Below are 21,771 nucleotides of genomic sequence, written 5' to 3' on the forward strand. Positions count from 1 at the left end.
TGCCATGCCATGAAAGGCAAAGTCTATTTGAGTGCAATTCTAAACAATTGAAGAAGTTGTCTCTGAGTGTTAATACCATCCTCTTATCCCAGGACTTTCAGGAATCACTACACCTTTTAAATGAAGCCTGAAGTGACTGACTTAGCATTCTGGTGGGTCATCTCAGCTAGAAGTAATTTGCCTCCACATCTTCCTGGCACACCATCTTCCCACCTTTCAGAAGCTCCTTCACTTAGCTTGCAGCTGATACAATGAGTATGTGTATCAATTCAAGTCTCAGGAGAACCGAACAAGAATCATTTAAGGGGGCTTTATAGCCCACAATGTGTCACTGTGCACTAACTCTGGACTTAGGAAGTTTGCTTCTTGTGGGGCTTGGCTGTGGAGCACCTGGTTCAGCATGCATGTTACCATGTGCTAGGACTCCAGTTCAAGCCCCCGGTCCTCACATGCAGCAGGGAAGCTTGAGGAGTAGTACAGCAGTATCTCGGGTCTCTCTTCTCTCTCTCTCCCTCTCTATATTCTCTGTCTTTATCCAATCAATAACAATTAAAATGTAAAGTAAAAAATAAAGAAGTTTGATTCCTGACTTTAAAGTGCCAGAACTCTACTTCTGTCTCTGTCTTCCTTTTCTGAAAATAAATTTTTATGGTCCTGAAGGTGGGCAATGGCTAGAACACTGGACTCCAAAGCATGAGATTCTGAGTTCAGTGTGCCAGAGTGATGCTGTGATTATTTCCCCTTCTCTCTCATGTTAATACGTAAGTTTTTTTTCTTTTTTTTTTTTTGCCTCCAGAGTTATCACTGGGGCTTGGTGCCTGCACTATGAATCTGCTGCTCCTGGGGGCCATATTTCCCATTTTCCCATTTTTGTTACCCTTGTTGTTATTGCTGTTATTGTTGTTGGATAGGACAAGGGAAATTAGAGAGAAGGGGAAGAAAGGGAGAGAGAGACACCTGCATACCCGCTTTACCGCATATGAAATGACCCCATCCTTCATGTGGGGAACCAGGGACTTGAACTGGGATCCTTAATGCTTGTCCTTGTGCTTCACACCATGTGAGCCTAACCCGCTGTGCTACCACCCAGCCCCCACCCCCAATAATTGTTTTTTAAAAAGTAGGAAGGTGGGTGGTGAAGTAGTAAAGTTGAGGGTCCAAGTGGTGATGTACCTGCCCAAGTATGTGCATTAAAATGTACAGGAATTCAAGTACTCCAGTTCCCAACTGCAGGAGGAAAACTTCCATGGGTGGTGATGCAGAGCTGCAGGTGTCTCTGTCTGTAAACCTCTCTACCTCTGTCCAATAAAACAAGTTATTTTTGTTCAGCTATTTATTTTTCAAAAATAGCTAATGGGTAGTGTGCTGCTTTGTCAAGTGTGCACCCATGTTCAAGTCTGGCCCCCAATGATTTGAAGGAAGATTTGGTGCTGTGGCTTGTCTGTCTATTTCCCTCTCTCTCTCTCTCTCTCTCTCTCTCTCTCTCTCTCTCTCTCTCTGCCTATATAAAAAGAAATGAAGGCTACACATAGGATTTTATTTGGGCACATACACATAGTCACTTATCTCTCTTGATTGGTGACTAGTGTCCTACCAATTAAGCAATATGTGAGAATCTTAGGGCCAGGTGGTGCACCTGGCTAAGAACGCACAGTACAGTGCACAAGGACCTGGGTTCAAGCCCATGGTCCCCCCTGCAGGGGAAATGCTTCACGCGTGGTGAGGCATGGCAGCAGTTGTCTCTCTGTCTCTCCTTTCTAACTCAGTCTCCCCTCCCAATTTCTGCTGTCATCAAATATAAATAATGTTCTTAGAATTTGCATTTAGTCTTAATGAGGACAGAAGAGATTTCATCTCTAATAGAGTTAGTAGTTTAGAAGAAAGAACATATATCATTGTATTTTAATATAGAAAGTCATAACATTTTTGGAAACTCAAAACACAGGTTGCTTAAATTCATTGCTTAGTTTTTGTTGGTGGTGGTGTTTTTGTTCTTACTGTTATTGTTTTACAAAGTGATTCAGAACATACTGGTTTTATTGACATTGTTGTACTTTACTTACTAGGTAAAACAAAGCAAGAAGTTTCTGGGTTTTGAAAGGTATGTCTCATTTTGAAGTCCTACTTCAAAAATATACTACCATTGATTTAGTTTTGATAACTCATCTCTAAGATGTTATCTACTTATAATAATCAATGAGTTAAAAGAGTGAGAAAGGAAAATCAATGCAGCAAAGATGTTTCTCAACATATATATTCTTATCACCTGATCAGCTGAAACAAATGCAGTTGAAACAAATTTAGAAGAGATCGTGTTGCTTTTTTTGTTTTCTTTACGTATTTATTTATTTAATCAGAGCCCTGCTCAGCTCTAGTTTATGGTGGTATGAGGGACTGAACCTGGGACTTTGAAGCCTCAGGCATAACTTTGAAGCCTCTCTTTGCATAACTATTATGCTTAGAATATATCTTTACTAGAAGACCTGACTATGAAGAACAGCAAACTAAAGGGTAGTTATAAGAGTTACTTCCTGATGGGTGGTTTGAAAGCAAGTTCTGCCACATATATGAGATAGTTTAATTAAATGTATTTTCTTTGTACTATATACACTCATTTAATATGCAAGGATTAATATAATGCAGAAGTTCATAAACCTATATTATTTTATGTTCATTAATAAATACATGCTACAGAAAATATATTTATTGATCCTGGAAATATTTTAACATGAAAGAATGACAAGAAATTTAATTTAAAATAGCTAATATTGAAGAGAATTTTTATTTATTTATTTTTCACCAGAGCACTACTCAGCTCTGGTTTATGGTGGTGTAGAGAATGAACCTGGGACTTTGGAGCCTCTGTCTTGAGAGTCTGTTTGCATAACCATTATGCTATTTACCCCACCCAAGAGATTTTTTTTAAAAAGTTTTACATTCTCCTATAAGTAAGGACTGGGGCTTGAACTTGGGTTCTTGTGCATATTAATGTGTGCATTCTACTGTATGTGCCAACGCCTTTCTCCCACATCCCCCACCTTTTTTTTTTAAGATATATTTATTAACGAGAGAAAGATCACTTTTCTGGGTAATTCACTTCAGAACTCATGTTTGCAGGCCCTGTGCTCCCCTGCTTTACCTACCACTCCTTAAGATATTAAGTGCTCCCATTTTTTCCTTCATTATATTATATTTTCTTCAATAAATATGTGTTAAATGGGGAATAAATGAATTGCCTACCTCTTGCATGGTGGGTTCTCTCTCTGCCCCATCATCACGCCTCTTATCTCTTAGCAACCAACCAAGTGCCTGGTAAAAGCTAATATATGCTCAGTAGACATGGGTTAACTTTCTGGCAAGTTTTGAATAATACAAAAGTGAGGGCATTGTAAATGTCTTTTCTTTCAGATACATTCCCAGACTGTCCTTATTCAGAGTGTGAGTCTTTGGGTTGTGTGGCAGCTGAGGGATGTGAATGAAAAAGTGACTGTCATGTGGGTTTTGCAATGCAAGTCCAAGCTTGCAGAAAAGCGTATGTGCATTGAGGCAGCTTAGAAAACTCTGACCCAGTTCATTTCTGTCTGTTTGCTTAAATCCCTATACTCTCCCTGCACTTCACTCTGTGTGTTTCTTACCTTGGCCAACTCTTGGACTACTTGAAAAGTAACCCATACTCTTGGTGATCAGTAAATAAGAGAGAAAAATGAGCAAAAAGTTCCCTGAACTCTTCTTCCCCTTCACTTAAAATGTCACATGGTCCCCAAACAACCACAGCCAACACTTTTGTGTATCTGTCCTCAAAGACTGATACAAGTTTGGAAAGTATAGTTGTGCCAGGGACCAACCTTAGCAGTTAACTTAGTACCACCTGGCATATAGGTTTGGCCCTGTGCCCACTGCACTATTCTCCTGTTTTTTTTTTCAGAGCAGATTATTGGCAGGGGAATAGCCATGGTGCCCTAGCTTTACTGTGGACTGAAGCCTGTGTGGTCTGCACTCCGAGTAGAGTCCAGCTAGTCCCTAGTCTCTGTTGGGACAGACTGGGGAGTAGGATGGAACAGTTGTTTCTTTCTCTTTTTTTCCTCCAGAGTTATTTGCCTGCACAGAGAATCCACTGGATGCTATTTTTCCCATTTTGTTGCCCTTGTTGTTGTGCTTGTTGTAGTTGTTTTTGTTGGGAGAGCTGTTGTTGTTGTTGGATAGGACATAGAGAAATGGAGGGAGGAGAGGAATACAGAGAGAGGGAGAGAAAGATAAACACCTGGAGACCTGCTTCCAACACTTACAAAATGACCTCCCGCAGGTGGGGAGCCAGGGCTCGAGTCGAGATCCTTACTCTGGCCCTTGGGTTTTGCGCCATGTGCATTTAAACTGCTGCACTACCACCCAGCTCCCTAGAGCAGCTGTTTCTATCACTGATGGAGTTCTAGTTCTTGCCTTGGGCAAGGTTTACATGACTGTGTTTAACGTGTGAGAATTCACAACTAGCAGTTGAAGAGGGGGAAAAAACAGTGCAGGATGATGGGGCACAGGTAAGGGAATGGAGGGGCAACTGGATAAAGAAGTGTCAAATGAGATGAGACAAATACTGCTTTGTAATTTAAAAATAAAGACTATTGGAGGTGATGATACAGAGTGAAATAAGGGAGAGAAAGGCAGCTACCATTTGGTTTTGCTCATGTGTGGAATATAGAGGGTTGAAACACAAACTTAGGAAAGGAGGGGGGTGAGGGACGGAAGGGAAGGGAAAAAGAGGAGGAGAAATGATAAATAATGAAGGAGAATGAAGAAAGGAGGAGAGAGATGAAGGGAGTGTGTGGGAAGAGGAGCCAAATTGTCTCTAAGACTTTGTGAGGTGGGTCAGGTGGCAGTGCACATGGACTGAAGCACAAGGACCAGTGTAAGCATCCTGGTTTTAACCCCAGGCTATTCATCTACAGGGGGTTGCTTGACAAGTGGTGAAGCAGGTCTGCAGGTGTCTACCTTTCTCTCTTCCTCTCTGTCTTCCCCTCCTCTCTCCATTTCTCTCTTTCCTATCCAGCAACAATGATGTCAATAACAACAATAATAACCACAAGGATGATAAAACAACAAGGGCAACAAAAAGGGGGGGGGACACAAAAACCTCTAGGACTGGTGGAGGTACCAAGCCCCAGCAATAACACCAGAAACAGACAAACAAACAAACAAAAAACAATAAAAAACTTTGTGAGAACTATGGTTATTTTGTGGTGGGGGTAAGGGTGTCACATAACTCTGGTCGTGGGTGTAATGTGCAACTATACCCTTGTAATCTTATCATCTTGTCAGCCATTATCATATCACTGATAATAGTGAAAAAAGTTCATCCCAGCTGTAAACTCATTTTTTTATTTAAGAAAATAACATTAAAAAAAAAAAGTCAACCTAAACTGGAGTTGGTGTATTGCACCAAAGTAAAAGATTCTGGGGTGGGTGTGTGGTAGAGTCCTGGAAAATGATGACAGAGGACCTAGTGGGGGTTTTATTGTTATGTGTAAAACTGAGAAATGTTATGCATGTAGAAGCTATTGTATTTACTGTGGAATGTAAAACATGAATCCCCAAAAAGTAAATTTAAAAACATAAAAATAAAAATTAAAAGAAAATATGAAAGAGGGGGAAAAAACCGTCAACAGAGAGAGTCAGAGTGACAGCCTGTGGAACATATCTGGCAGCAACATTCTAGCAAAGGGGTGGGGGCTGGGGGCCAGGCGCCCAGGTGATGACCTCTGAGCCTTTGTTGCTTGCTTGCCTGGCCACGCCCCTTCTCCAGGTTGCCCAGATTTTCTCTCTGAATCCTGAGAGTGCAGGAGGGCAGGAACCTAGCTCCTCTGTAACACTGCCCTTCTGGGAGTCTTGCCCAAAGTACTGAGCCCAGGGGGTGTGGAGGGGAGGCTAGGAAGAGCCTTTGCCCTTATATTAAAAAAAAAAAAAATTCAAATCGCTCATTCAGTTATAGCGTAATTTCGAGGCACAGTCGGAAGTCAGACAACCCCCGTGCCTGCCTTGGTGGGCGAGCCCCACCGCCCACCTCCTTTGGGAGGGTGGGCATCATGCGCCCTGCGGACAAGACAGGCCTCGGCCCTTCTGCCGCCATGGGCGCCACTGCAGAAGAGTTGACGATCTGGAGACAGCACATGAATAAGAACAAGCTGCACACCCTAGCTCGGCTGAGCCGGGATGGTAAGGACACCACCCACCCCTCTGTGTCCCTCTCCGTGGGCAGGCTGGCTGGGCTGGGGGGCGGGTAGGAGGAATCCACACTATGACAGCCTGGGGTGCCCCAAACTCTTATATGATCTGTATACTGGCACCAAGTCTGTGTCCAATAAATGCCACTCAACACAGCCACCTCCTGGCTTCCTGGCCAGGACTAGACAGCCGGTGGCGTCCCTGATTCCTGGGGTTGTGTTGTGTTAAGAAACTGGGGTGAGGAGGGCCCAAGTTCAAGGCCCCAGTTCCCACCTTCAGAGGGTGGAGATTTTAGGAGCAGTGGAGTAGTGCTGCAGGTATCTCTTCAGTTTCTCTTGCACTTTCTCTCTCCCCCTCTGTTGGAAAGTAAGGAGGGGGAAACCATAAAAAGAGCTGCTTAATGTTTGGGAGAGGACCAGAGCAGCATCCCCTAGAAGACTTTCTAGGCTTGTTTGAAAGAGGATGCTGATCTCTTGGCAAAACAGATGCCTCAAGAATGGCACCACCACTACCATTAAGTCACTGGGCTCTTGCCCAGACTCTCACTAAATGATGTGAGATGAACCAGGAAGAGGCATCTCTTCTTTCCCTTCCCTGACATCTATTCGACTTCCATATTTTTATAAGAACTTTATTCTGCTGTCAGGAACAGGAGTGCTATGGTGTTTTGGTTCACTGTCAGTCGTCTTCCTCTGTGGGACATTTAATTACTTTCCCAGCTTTCACATTTCCATTAAATTATAGTTAAAACATTTCTTACTAAACATCAGCTGATTTTTCTCCCAGAAACAAATTCTGAAATTAAACATCACAGGTAATGATTTTATAGGTCTTCTTTTTAAAAAATATTTTAAAATTATTTATTTACTTATTTCCTTTTGTTGCTCCTGTTCTTTTATTGTTATTGTTGTTGCTATTAATGTCATAGTTATTGAATAGGGCAGAGAGAAATGGAGAGAAGAAAAAGATAGATACCTGCAGCAGACCTGCTTCACCCTTTCAACCCACTGCACAACCGCCCGACTCCCGATGTTATGTGTCTTAAGAAATCTATGCCTGGGCAAATTTCTCAGTTTTTTTCTTGATTTCTTTCTAAATTTTGGTAGTATTCTTTTCATCAAGCCATTTGGAGAGCCCATTCTGTGGCTTGGTGTGGCTAGAGGTCAGTTGCCTGGGAGATGAGTATGTCACAAAGGCCACCCTGACTGCCAGTCACCAGGTCATAAAGGTGGACATTGTTGGGGAATCAGTATGTGACAAAGGTCAGCCTGGATGCAAAGTCCCAGGTCATAAAGGTGGACATTGCCCAGCACCACCAAGTGTATGGCTGTGTGCTGGGTACTGGGGAACTGATCAAAGTCAAACATTTTGAATTTATAACCTAGTGTTGGGAGATACACAAAACCCAGTAAGCACAGATATAAATGCACATGTATAGTGAGTGTGAGGAGTAATTTGTATGGTTATAAGGAATGCTTTTTTTAAATTTCCTTATTGGGGGATTAATATATTCATTTAACAGTAAATACAGTAGTTTGTAGATGAATAACATTTCTCATGTTTTCCACATAACAATACAACCCCTCTGCCATCATATTCCAGGACCTGAACTACAAGAAAGACATTTACAGAGGGCGAGGGTGGGGTATGTTTCAAGGCTGACTAAAGAAGGGGGAGATGTGAAGTGAGAATCAGGATCAGTGGAGCAGGAGGGGAAGATTTTTTTTTTTTTTTTGGTAGAGGGAACAAGGAGAACAAACACACTTAACTGAGGGTGGATGGACAGTTTGTGGAAGGAGGTGAAAGACAACACTATGGCTGCTGTCTGACTGGGCATGGAAGTATGTGATTTTTTTTCCCACCAAGGTTATAGTTAGGGTGTAATGTTGGTAATACAAAGTCAGAACTCCTGGCAGCAATATTTTCCTTTTCTTTTTTAATAGGACATCAGAATTTAGAGAGTAGGGAGAGAGAAAGATAGACACCTGCAGTCCTGCTTCAGTGCTTGTGAAACATTCCCACTGCAGGTGGAGAGCCAGGACTCAAACTCAGGTCCTTGCACAAAAAACTATGTGCACTTAACCCAGCCAAAGTGTTTGCTTAATGAGAGGAAAAAGTCATGTTATTCGGGGCACTGTCAGTCACATCACATAGGTTGGCATTGAGGATAATCCTAATGAGGGGGTAGAAGAGAAGTGAACCCCCAAGATCTGTGCTGGGAAACACTGGCTCAGATGTCAGTGTGGAGAACTAAGTGGATGTCAGGATTGCCTTTATGAGTGATCTAAGTGACAGCTCAGGTGGTGGCACAGTGAATAAGATGTTGGACTCTGTTTCATGTATTTGTTATTTGTTTGCATAGAGAGTACAAAAGTTCACAAGAACAAAGTTTCATTTAAGGAGTTGGAGGCTGGGCTTGAACCTGGATAGCACACATGGCAAAGTACTTCAGTGTCCAAGGAAGCATTTTGCTGGCCCAGGTTGTTGGATTTTCAAGCTTGAAGTCTCAAGAATAATTCCATGACATCCTATGCGCAAAAATGGTTCTCTGATTCTGTCTCTTTCTCTCTACTAATTCTTTTCCTCGTAGGGTTCCCCCCTCCGCAGCCCTCCCCCATGTTTTAAACTTTAATCAGGAAAATGAAAAGGCCACACACTAGAGAAGCATGTGGGCCACTCAGGCAAAAATGGATGACCTAACGTGGAACAATTGTTTCCTTTCAGAGTTATCTAAGAGAGAAAGGATGGCGATTTGGCCTGAATTGGTAGAATGAAATGTAGAGAGTGGACAGACTTAAAGGACAGATGTGAAAATCTATTGGTTACAGTGATGTAGTAAATGATAGGATATAGCAGAAAGGAACTTTCCAAGCAGCTTTTGAGTTTGGATCTATGCAAGTGAATCAAGTGATGATGCTATTCGTCGAGAGCAAAAGCCTACATCAAAGACAAGATTTAAAGGAAGCCCGATTCTGGCTTTAAGTGAGTTAGGTGTGGTTTTTCCCAGAGCACTGATTTTTGTTGGCTTATGGCTGTGCTGGGAATTGACTGTTGGACCTCAGAGCTTCAGGCTTGAGTCTTTTTGTATAACCATTGTGCTATTTATTTCTCCAGTCCAAGCATATCGATTGTGGGATATTCAGGTAGGAAGTCACATGCATAGGATCAAAAATGTGATTTTGTGTGAGTGTGTTGGTGGTAGAGAGTTGGGGGGAGGGAACCTTGGCTTTTGAATTTGCCTTTGGCAGAGATTGGCATAGTGATGGTTGGCAAGGCCCTGGGCATGATGTAAGCAGAGGGGATGGAGGGAAATAAGAGAATGTGGAGCTAGACCTCAACAAGCTCCAACACTGATGCCTAAATTGAGCTAGTGAACCTGCTGAGGGAACTGAGAAGAAATGGCATAGAGACACAGGGAATCCCAAGAGAGAATGGTGCCACAAAGCCATCCTTTGATGCCACAAGCCCTCATCGCCAGGGCACAGTGGGTGCATGCCAGGTGAGCTTGTCGGCAAGGTAACAGTGTCAGTGACTCCTGCAAAAACCTCACGGTTGAAGGACAGACAAGTATTTTCAAATATAAAAGTCATATTCCAATTCTCTGACACACTGGCATATTGGGGCATCAGAAAAACTAGTTCAATACCAAGTCTGTAAGGTTTCCAAGTCTATTCCAACTGAACTGCAGAGGACTGAAACTGTTCTAGAGGGCACCAGGTGGTATCCCACGGGCTTATGTGCACATAGTGCAAACTGCAAGGAGCTGCACAATGATCCTGTTTCAACCCCTTGGTTCTCCACGAGCAGGGGGGTCAATTCACAAGTGGTAAAGCAGGTCTGCAGGTGCCTTTCTCTTCTCTGCACTATTTTCTCCTCTCAATTTCTCTCTGTCCTATCCAAAAAAAGAAAAAAAGGAAAGAAAAAAAGGTGTCCAGGAGCAATGGGTTCATAGTGCAGGCACTAAGCTCCAATAGCCCTGGAGGAAAAAAAAGAAAAACTTCTTGGAGTGAATACTGTGCATGTGTTCTCTGTCTTCAATGAGAAGTAGGAAATATCAGGTCAAAGGAATTTAATGCTGCTCTTATTAGGACATCTATTAGATTCTTAAAAGCAAAACCACACAGTGGATTTGTATAGTATCCAGATGAAGAAACACGACTCTTACATTTCCAATTTAGCTCTCACAAGCCTTTCTACTAGCATTTGGTTGCAAGAAATACTGTTTCTCTGGGTCCCAACTAGGTCATTTCCTTTTTGAATAGATGTGTTTCCTGAAATCTGAGCTGCCTGCCTCAAATCTACATAAAAGACAGTAGGTTTGACGCACTAACTTGGAAAGGGCTCCCCTATATCCAGATAGTGAGATTCTATTTTATTCCTGTGTATATTTGATTGTGATGAAATTTTAACTTGGGGGGTACAAGTTGGACTAGGTTGGAGAATCTTCTTTTGTGCTTAGCTTCCAGGAGGAGAATTCTTTTGGTAATGAAAATATGATAGGATAGAGGAAATACCTGAACAGATTCAGAGCTTGTCTGGAGGTTCAATCAGGGGAGCACAGCTACTCATATACCTTCACCCAAAGACCGGTCACCTCTACTTAGGGAAGGCCATCCTCCTCGACAGAGCACACGGCTTTGGGAGGGTCACACATGGAGTGATGATGGAGCAAGGGGACACCCACCTAACAAGGCAGATGAGCCGAATCAACCTGGCATTCAATGGGGTGACAGATGTCACAACCAGATCGCCCTCACATTCCCTGATCAGTTTTAATACATTAATTAGCCATGATTTAGACCATGGTTTAGAGAATAGGGCAAAATCTTAGTCTTTGACTGACTTACTTTTAGTACTTGGCTTACCATAACATATGTTTTGGGGTAGGTTTCCACCACCCAGTTTGTCTCCAATGTCCATAAGAGCAATTACTAGTTCTCCTTCAACAACCTGTACTTCAGTCCTAGGACATCAGAAAAAAACTGTGTATAACTTCCACATACTGGAAGTGAAAGACTGTGGTATCTCTGTCTCGGGTAGTGGTTTGGGGGTGGGGGAATATTCCAGTGAATTGAGCAGTTTGCTTTATTCCATAAAGATTTCCTTCAAGTACATATCATGATGTACTATTTCTTACATATTTACAGAGCTTAGCAGGGGTAAAGTTAAACAATCAGGGAAACTGACTTTCAGGAAGGACCTTATTTCTGTCTGTTTCTAGCTATGAATGACTTGCTATTTGAAGGAGTCTTTTGCATTTGCATTTGGATAGTGACAGGGTATTTACATAAATCAAATTGTGTTTTTGTTTTCTTTGAATTTCAGAAGTCTCTATGATATGGAGCCACGTTTCTGACTTTATTCTACGACAGCTGAGGCTGCAAAAGGTAGGACTTCGGAAGGTGACTTGACAGTAGAGCACTGACCCTGCACACATGCCTGAGGTCTTGAGTGTGAAGCCTGGCACTGGCTGTGTTGGAGTGGTGCTCTGGTATCATGCTCTCTCATCTCTCTGTCTCTCTCTGTCTCTGTCTCTGTCTGTCTGTCTGTCTGTCTCTCTCTCTCTCTCTCTATATATATATATATATATATATATATATATATGCAACTATAGCATCCCTATAGTTTCTCTTAATATTATAGCTTTCGAGCTAGAAATGGACCTAATCTATGATCCTGTAATTCCTCTCCTGGAGACATATCCTAAGGAACACAACACACCCATCCAAAAAGATCTGTATACACATATGTTCTTGGCAGCACAAGTTGTAATAGCCAAAACCTAGAAGCAACCCAGGTGTCCAACAACAGATGAGTGGCTGAGCAAGTTGTGGTATATATATATTAAAGTACTACTTAACTATAAAAGTGGTGACTTTGGGAGTAAGGCTGTAGCGCAGCGGGTTAAGCGCAGGTGGCGCAAAGCACATGGACCGGCATAAGGATCCCGGTTCGAACCCCATCTCCCCACCTGCAGGGGAGTCACTTCACAGGCAGTGAAGCAGGTCTGCAGGTATCTGTCTTTCTCTCCCCCTCTCTGTCTTCCCCTCGTCTCTCCATTTCTCCTGTCCTATCCAACAACGATAACAACAATAATAACTACAACAATAAAACAACAAGGGCAACAAAAGGGAATAAATAAGTAAAATAAAAAATTAAAAAAGTGGTGACTTCACTGTTTACAGCCAATCTTGGATGGACCTTGAAAAATTCATTTTAAGTGAAATAAGTCAGAAACAGAAGGATTAATATGGGTTGCTCTCACTCTCAGGCAGAAGTTGAAAATCAAGATCAGAAAGGAAAACACATGTAGAACCTGAACTGGAATGGGTGTATTGCACCAAAGTAAAAAACTCTAGGGTGGGTGGGTGGGGAGAATACAGATCAAAGAAAGATGACAGAGGACTTAAGGGGGGTTGTATTATTATATGGAAACTGGGAAATTTTATTCATGTACAAACTATTGAATTTACTATTGAATTTAAAACATTAATTTCCCAATAAGGAAATTTTTTAAGAAAGAAAAATATAGCCTTTGAATTGGTTATATTTTATGCAAACATCATTTGAAAACTTTTAGTCTAAAATTCTCTCAGGATTCGTCTTTATCATCCCTTCAGAGAAGTCAGCATGTGGTTCTTTTCTTCCCACCTTCTGTTTGCTTCGTTTCTAGGGGGTCTACATACCTGCTTTTGGGACATTTACTTTTATGAGGCAAAAACTAGATGCTGGGAACAGGTTTAGCTCTATCCAGATACCGATCTTTATCATGTCAGAGAAGCTATTGCAGCTGCATGGACTACGACAAACTAAGATCCACACACCTGGTAAGTAGCTCTACTGGCTAAACCTCTCCCATTAAAAGAGAGACAGTTATTTCTGAGTATCTGCCATCTGCTCACTGTCTTTCCCCCACACAACTGTCCTTTTCTCTTCCAGGGGATATTCCCGTTGTACCACTGAATTTTATCATGGTTGCCATAGCGGGGCATTATAGCAGGGACACAGTCGAAGGATGCATTAAAGAAACTCTGCAGCTCTTATCACGATCAATCTGCACACGAAAGAAAGTTGAATTTACTTTCCAAGGAATCGGTATCCTTACAATTGAAAATGACAAAGTAAAAATGAAATTTTTTCAGGACTTCTTGTCTGCAGTGGATACAAGTGGCAATCTGGAAAAAGGTATTGCAAAGGTAATGTTGACCTTCTAATTATTTCTCTTTCTTACAGTTCTGAATTGTCTATAGAGGTGTCACCCTTCAGTGTTGGCCTGTCTTAGATGACAAGTGCCCCTTGGGCAAAGAAAGGCTTGATTCTAAGTGTCTTACTCAGATAAAATGGCCAGAAGGATAAAACATCTGAAGGACTGAGCCAGGGACAGGGGAAAATATGGTTTAAAAGTATCTTACTGAGAGTTGGGAAGTAGTGCAGCGGGTTGAGCACAGTAGGCCCAAAGTGCAAAGACTGGCATGAGGATCGTGGTTTGAGTCTGCAGGTGTCTATCATTCTCTCCCCGACTCTGTCTTCCCCTCTTCTCTCCATTTCTCTCTGTCCTACCCAACAACAAAGACTTCAATAAGGACAATAACTACAACAATAAAACAACAAGGGCAATAAAAAGAGAATAAATAAATATAAAAATAGATAAAAGTATCTCACCCACATAATTTCTTTTTTATTATTTTTATTGAGGAATTAATGTTTTATATTCAACAATAAATACAATAATTTGTACATGCATAACATTTCTCAGTCTTCCACATAACAATACAATCCCCACTAGGTTCTATGTCATCCTTTTGGAACCTGTACTCAACCACCACTGCACCAGGGAATGTTTTACGTTGTGGCAGTACACCAACTCCAGTTCGGTTTCTACTTGTGTTTTCTGATCTTGTTTTTAAGCGTCTGCCTGAGAGTGGGATCATCCATATTCATCCTTCTGTTTCTGACTTCTTTCAGTTAACATGATTTCTTCAAGCCCCATCCAATATGGGTTTACAATGGTGAAATCACCATTTTTAATAGCTGAGTGGTATTCCATTGTGTATATAGACCACAACTTGCTCAGCCACTCAACTGATGTTGGACACCTGGGTTGCTTCCAGTTTTTGGCTATTACAAATTGTGCTGCCAAGAACATAGGTATACACAAATCTTTTTGGATGTGCATGTTGGGTTCCTTAGGATATATCCCCAGGAGAGGAATTGCAGGATCATAGGGTAGGTCCATTTCTAGCCTTCTGAGAGTACTCCAGACTGTTCTCCACAGAGGTTGGACTAATTTACATTCCCACCTGCAGTGCAGGAGGGTTCCTTTGACCCTACAACCTCTGTAGTATTTGTTGCGCTACCTTTTTTGAAGTATGACATTTTCATAGGAGTGAAGTGGGATCTATTGGTTGTCTTTATTTGCATTTCTCTGCCAGTCAAAGACTTGGAGCATTTTTTCATGTGTTTCTCATCCTTTTGGATCTCTTCTGTGGTGAATATTCTGTCTATGTCTTCTCCACATTTTTGGATGGCTTCATTTGTTTTCTTGTGGTTGAGGCTGGTAAGCTCTTTATATATTTTGGTTATTAGCCTCTTGTTTGATGCAGGGCATGTGACAATCTTCTCCCATTCTGTGAGGGGTCTCTTGGTTTGGGTATTGCTTTTTTTGCTCTGCAGAATCTTTTTAATTTGATGAAGTCCGATAGGTATATATTTGCCTTCGTCTACTTTGTAACTGGATTCATTTCATTGAAGATGTCTTTAATATTTATGTGGAAAAGAGTTCTGCCAATATTTTCCTCTAAGTATCTGATAGTTTCTGGTCTAACATCCAAGCCCCTGATCCATTTAGAATTTACTTTTGTGTTTGGTGGTTCACATTCATTCCTCTGCATGTTTCAACCCATTTTCCCAACACCATTTGTTGAAGAGACTCTGCTTTCCCCCTTTTAATAGTCTGGGCACCTTTGTCAAAGACTAGATGTCCAGTGTGTGGGGGCTTACTTCTGGGTTCTTGGTTCTATTCCACTGGGCAGTGTGTCTATTCATGTTCCATTACCTAGAAGGTTTGATTACAAGGACCCCATAAAACAATTTGAGGTCAGGGAGTGTGATCCTCCAGTTCTGTTCTATCTTCTCAAGATTATTTTTGACAATCATAGGTCTTTTTGGTTCCAGATAAACATTTGTAGAATTCGTTTTATACTCCTACAAGATGTGTATGGATTCTTGATGGGGATAGCATTAAATTTGTATATGGCCTTGGGCAGTATATTTATTTTAATGATGATAATTCTTCCAACCCTTGAACATGGAATTATCTTTCCACTTCTTTGTGTCTTTTTCAGTTTCCTTGATTAGTGACTCACAATTTTAGTATACAAGCATTTCACTTCTTTGGTTAGGTTTATTCCTAGATATTTTATTTTTTTGTTCTTGTTGTTGCTGTAGGAAAAGGAATTGATTTCTCGATTTTTCTTCTTCTAACATAGTGTTTGCACAGAGGAATGCCACTGAATTTGAATATTAATTTTGCAGCCTGACACCTTACTGTATTGCTTAATGATTTCCTAAAGCTTCTGGCTGGATTTCCTAGGTTTATCTATGTATACTATCATATCATCTGCAAATAGGGAGAATTTGACTTCTCTTACAATATGTATGCCTTTAATTCCTTGCTCCTGCGTGAAAGCTTGGGCAAGAACTTCCAAAACTATGTTGGGTAGTAATGGTGATAGTAGGCAGCCCTGTCTAGTACCTGATATGTGTGGAAATGCTTACAGTTTTTCACCATTGAGTATGATTTTGGCTGTAGGGTTCTGAGGGATCAGAGCTCCAGGACACATTGGTGGGGTTATCTGTCCAGGGAAGTCTGGTTGGCATCGTGCTTGCAGCTGCATCCTGTTGGCTGAAAAGAGAGTTAAAATGTAAAGCCAAACATGTTTTTGACTGATTATGAACCTAAAGGCTAGAATGGCACAAATGAAGAGTTGGGGGTGGTCTCCATTCTCTGCTAATAGGCGTATTTTAGTTATATTTGTTTTTTAAGCTTTATTTTTTTTATTTACAAAAGGAGACAATAACAGAACTGTAGGATACTAGGGGTACAACTCCACACAATTCCCACCACCCGATCTCCATATCCCATCTCCTCTCCTGATAGCTTTCCTATTCTCTATCCCTCTGGGAATATGGACCCAAGGTCATTTTGGGTTGCAGAAGGTGGAAGGTCTGGCTTCTGTAATTGCTTCCCCACTGAGCATGGGCTTTTACTCATTGATCCATACTCCCAGTCTGCCTCTCTCTTTCCCTAGTAGGGTGGATCTCTGGGGAAGTGGAGCTCCAGGACACATAGGTGGTGTCATCAGTCCAGGGAAGTCTGGTCGGCATCATGCTGGCATCCGGAACCTGGTGGCTGATAAGAGAGTTAACATACAAAGCCAAACAAATTGTTGAACAATCATGGACCTTAAGGTTGGAATAGTGGAGAGGAAGTGTTAGGGGGGGTACTCACTGCAGACCAGTGTACTTGTGTACTTCTGCTTTCAGGTATATATTTTTCCTTGGTTTATGGACACATGTGAACATATGCTCTATCTCAGGGGACCTGGTCTATATCTGGGTTTGGGGACTTTATTGGGGAGTGGACCACCTGGAATGGAATTAGAGAATACTATGAAAGGAAAGGTCTCTCCTGAGTGATGAAGCTGAAGGGTTGTCGTTCCACACCTGAAGTCTCTGGACACAGTCTGAAGTGAAGCATGCTGGGGTGGTACTCGTTGCGTTGATTAGGTTGTGATCGGCGGATGCAATATTATTTGACATGAATTGAGAGAAGCATGCAGGAAAGTCCAAAGGGCCTGAGGATATACTAGTTTTTTTTCTCCCTGAGCCTGAAATGTTATATGCAGATGGATCCTAGTTATTGTCTGGGGAGATGATGTCATGGCTGGAAAAAGGACCAGAAAGATGGATCAGGGAAGAGAGTAGCTTCCAAATATGCTAAAGGTATATAAATATTGTTGACTGTAAACCCCATCTATTGGATCTGATCTGTTGCCCTACTTCAGCTTAGGAGCCTATTTGATTGACCTCTGTATCCCTTTAGATCAAACCTCACATTCTGGATCATCAGTAAGAACATTCCAATTGCCCCAAAATTAGGACCCATCTTCCTCAGGTGTAGCATAGAGTATGTGGTCCAGCCTCATTTCAGAGGATGGAACATTCTCTACTGTTGTTGATTTGAGTGCAAGGACCTGTGGGGGTCCACAAAGGGATCTGTTTTGTTGTTCCTGATACAGATGACTGGTAACAATGGAGAAAGGGATTTATTTGAGGTCAAGGCCCATCATGTCTGTTTGGGAGTCTCAGAACTCCCAGACTAGGGCCCCAGCTTGATGGGGTGGCCTGATAGTGACTAAAGAGTCATTGTTAAAGTATGCCAGTCTCTTGCCCTTATTGAGCTTTTGCTGTCTTTGCTTTGATAAGGATATCTTGGGAGTAAGTATAATAGGAAATAGGGAAGGAACTTCCCTATTCTTTATCCCTCTGAGAGTATGGACTCATGATCATTATGGGGTGCAGAAGGTGGAAGGTCTGGCTTCTGTAATTGTTTCCCTGTTGAACACTGGCATTGGCTGGTCAATCCATATTCCCAGCCTGTCTCTCTCTTTCCCTAGTGGGGCAGAGATCTGAGATAGGTGTGTCTCCAGGTGGAGTCATCTGCCCAGGGAAGTCAGGTTGGCATCATGGTATCATCTGGAACCTGGTGGCTGAAAAAGAGTTAATATAGAAAGCTGAACATATTGTTGACTAATCATGAACCTAAAGGCAACAATATTGCAGATGAAGATTTGGGGTCTCTGTTTTGGAAAAAACAGGTTTGTCTATTTTAGGTTTATTCTAAGGGCTCCATTTTTGCCTGAGCCTAACAGCTGATATGCAGGTGGACACAGGTTACTGTCTGGGGAAATGGTGTCATAGTTGGAAAAGGGACTAGAAAGCTGGATCTGGGAGAAGAGTCAGAAGATCGTTATTAAATGGGGGGCGGGGGGGGGTAAGCTTGAGGCTTTAGTCACTGAGCATCCAACAAGCCAGCCTTCCAGTAGCATTGCTTCCAGGGAGCCTGTGAGGTGTCTGGGTCCTGGACTATAGACCAGCTATAAATCTCCTCTCTCCTTTTTCTCCAGACACCTCAAAGTGTAAATTCAACTTTAGCAAACATCAAAAATTCGAAGATAAGTCCAAACTGTGTTCTTTCATTCCCCAGGTGAGTGCCTTACCCCACAGGTTCCATGGACCTATCAACCCTGGCCTCCCAAGCACTCTGCCAACCACATACCACTCTGACAGCCCTGTATTGAATCTGGTGACAGAACTAGAAAAGTCACATTCAAACTGAAACCAAAACCCAAAGGCATCCCCTCCCCCCCAGAGTATGAGTACCTTTTGAGACCTCAGTTTAGAAGAGGCAGGTCACAGTCAGACTCAGGCTAAAAAAGAAAAGAGTCTTCAGTCTGTGATTTCTGCATAACAAAGTCCAGGCACTCACTCATGGAGAGAAGTAGGTTTATTTCAGTATTATCAGGCTGGGTGGGGTGCTGCTCAGAACTGAGAATTCTCCTAGTTTCTTATTCAGATCCAGTGAGCAGGCAAACCTTTTGGTCCATTCCTAGAATTGAATTTGAATTAAAAGGAAATAATGAAACACTGGAAAAAATTGAACAACCTAAACTGAGGAAATCTGTGTTAAGAATGAAGTCAGACAAAGATGATGTGCAAGGTAGGCCAACGATTTTAGCTGTTTTCTCTTTTCTGCTAAGCAGCAGGGCATTGTTGCTGAGCAACTCCTGTGCCGAAAATCAGTACCATTAGAGTTATAAGAAATGTGTTCTTCTAAGAAACTGGTCTTCTAGAATTTTCTTTTTTTTAATTTTATAATTATTTATTTTCCCTTTTGTTGCCTGTTTTTTATTGTTGTTGCAGTTGTTATTGTCATTGATGATGTTGTTGTTGGATAGGACAGAGAAATGGAGAGAGGAGGGGAAGGCAAGAGGGGGGAGAGAAAGACAGACACCAGCACACCTGCTTCACTGCTTGTGAAGCGACTCCTCTGCAGGTGGGGAGCCAGGGGCTAGAACTGGGATACTTACACTGGTCCTTGTGTTTTGTGCCACTGGCATTTTTCCAGCTGCGCTATCGCCTGACTCCCAAGAAATATGCTCTCTAAGAAATAGCTCTTCTAGAATTTTCTATCTCACCTTAACTCTAATCCCTGAGATTCTCAACTAAGACTCTTTGCTGGCTCTCTACTACTTAAAAGAGTCAAAGTTCAGATGGCTACCGGGGGAGGGAAGTGGCCTAGGTAGGTAACAGAAAAGCATCAAGTGAGCTGCATGTAACATGTTCCATATATATATATATATATTCTGAGTAGGAGTTTACAACTGTCTTATATGGCTTAATAGAAAATAGTAGGATTCTCATGTCTGTAGCTGATGTGACTTTGGTTGAAACATATGTAGAAACACAAAGGTTTTCTTAATTTTTTTCTAAGTTACTGGAGATAGCTAGAAGTTGCCAGACAATGTTTTGAGGACTGTTCCTTTCATAAAGAGATTTTACTTGTTATCTTAAGTTGTTATTTATGCAATCTTTCCCTTTCACTTTCTTCCCTTCTCTCTATCTCTCTCTCTCTCTGTATCTGTCTCTGTGTCTCTCTGCCAAGGATTGAACCTGTGATTTAAGAGCATCAGACACAAAAAAGTCTTTTGCATAACCACTATGCTATCTCCCTGGCCCATTATGCATTAGATTAAGCACTTAGCACAATTGGTGTAGAGTAAGAATGTGTTATCTGTTCCTATTGTATTTTTCTCTCTTCATTGTATCTATATGACCATTAAAGCCTCAAAGGAAAAGACTGAAAGGAAACTTAACTCTTTCTCTTATTCTACAGTCAACTTTCTACCTAGACCTCCAGGTCAAAAACCCACTCCAGCATCTGGAAATATTGCACCCGTAATATTGCCTACCACAGTGGAACCTAATAAGACTGTCTTTACAAAAACAAGAACCAAAAGGTAACATGATGGTCTTTTGTGGGGGGTTAGGTGGGGATCACACTTTACTAACTGTAGTCTGAGTCTTATCTTGATTCAGGGATATTAGATGTTTCCATGCATGCCTTTACATGGTGTCCCTGCATTTGTGCTCCATGGTGAGGACTGCAGAGATGTTCAGGGCTCACAGTCTATCAGGGGGAAGCTAGGTGTGCATGGTCATTAGCAGTGCCAAATACACTGGAGACCTCACTTACCTTGTTTAGTAACTTTGCTTTAGAATGTTGATTCCACAGGAAGAGGGTGTGTGTGTGTGTGTGTGTGTGTGTGTGTGTGTGTGTGTGTTTGTGTGTGTGTGTGTGTGTGTGTTCACTGCACCTCCCATGCCTGAGAAAGTGCAGTCAGTAATGCTTAAAAGTCAAATGTAAACAAGCATGCTATTATTGAAATCCAAGCTTATCAAACACATAGGTCGCTCACCTGTACAATGCAGAGCTCTGAAGAGAACCACTGAGCTATCTTCCTTTGGCTATATTTGCCTCTAATTTCACTCTGGATGTGAAATTGTGTTGTTTTTTAATATTTATTTATTCCCTTTTGCTGCCCTTGTTGTTTTATTGTTGTAGTTATTGTTATCATTATTGTTGGATAGGACATAGAGAAATGGAGAGAGAAGGGGAAGACAGAGAGAGGGGAGAGAAAGATAGACACCTGCAGTTCTGCTTCTCTACTTGTGAAGCAACTCCCCTACAAGTGGGGAGCCAGGTTTGATCCTTATGCCAGTCCTTGTGCTTTGTGTCCTGTGCACTTAACCCACTGTGCTACAGCCTGACTCCCTATTGTTGTTTTCTTATAGTGTGCCACATCCACCCAGTCCATCAAAGAACACCAAAACAGAACCTAAGACCTCTGAGACTACAACTTGTAGGGATCATGAGAAAGCAGGACAGGTACCAGTCTCCTCAGACAAACAAATGATAAATGATGGGGGTGGGGGCCACTGAACACAAACAGGGCTGGGAGAACAAGGGTTCTGAGTGAACATAGACCTTGCAAATCAAGTGGAATTGTGGCCACTCCTGCAACCTGAGGACTCAGCCTATCAAACCCATTGTGCACATCGCTGTTCATATGTCTTTTTATCAAACACACTCCTGGAGAAATCCAGTCTTGGGGAGCACAGGAAGAAGTGTGAAGATAAGAAAGCAAAAGGTAGGAATAGACCCTTGGTGTCATTGTAGGAACTTTGTTACGTGTGTATGCAACGCAGGAAGGCCAACAGTGCACTGTATTCTAATGTCAAGTTGAAAAAAGAAGAAGAACAGGACGACCAAATTCTACATCAATATCAGATAATGAAAGACAAGGACACTGAATTCAAAGACCAGGTAGCAGAATGCTTGGATTGAGAGGTGTTGCAGTGGGGGCAGCAAACAAGACAAGGCCACTGCAGATGTCCTGTGCATGTCTGCCTGGCAGTGTGCCAAATCAGGCATTT

The sequence above is a fragment of the Erinaceus europaeus genome, chromosome 17 (assembly GCF_950295315.1).
Source record: "Erinaceus europaeus chromosome 17, mEriEur2.1, whole genome shotgun sequence".
Lineage (NCBI taxonomy): Eukaryota > Metazoa > Chordata > Mammalia > Eulipotyphla > Erinaceidae > Erinaceus > Erinaceus europaeus.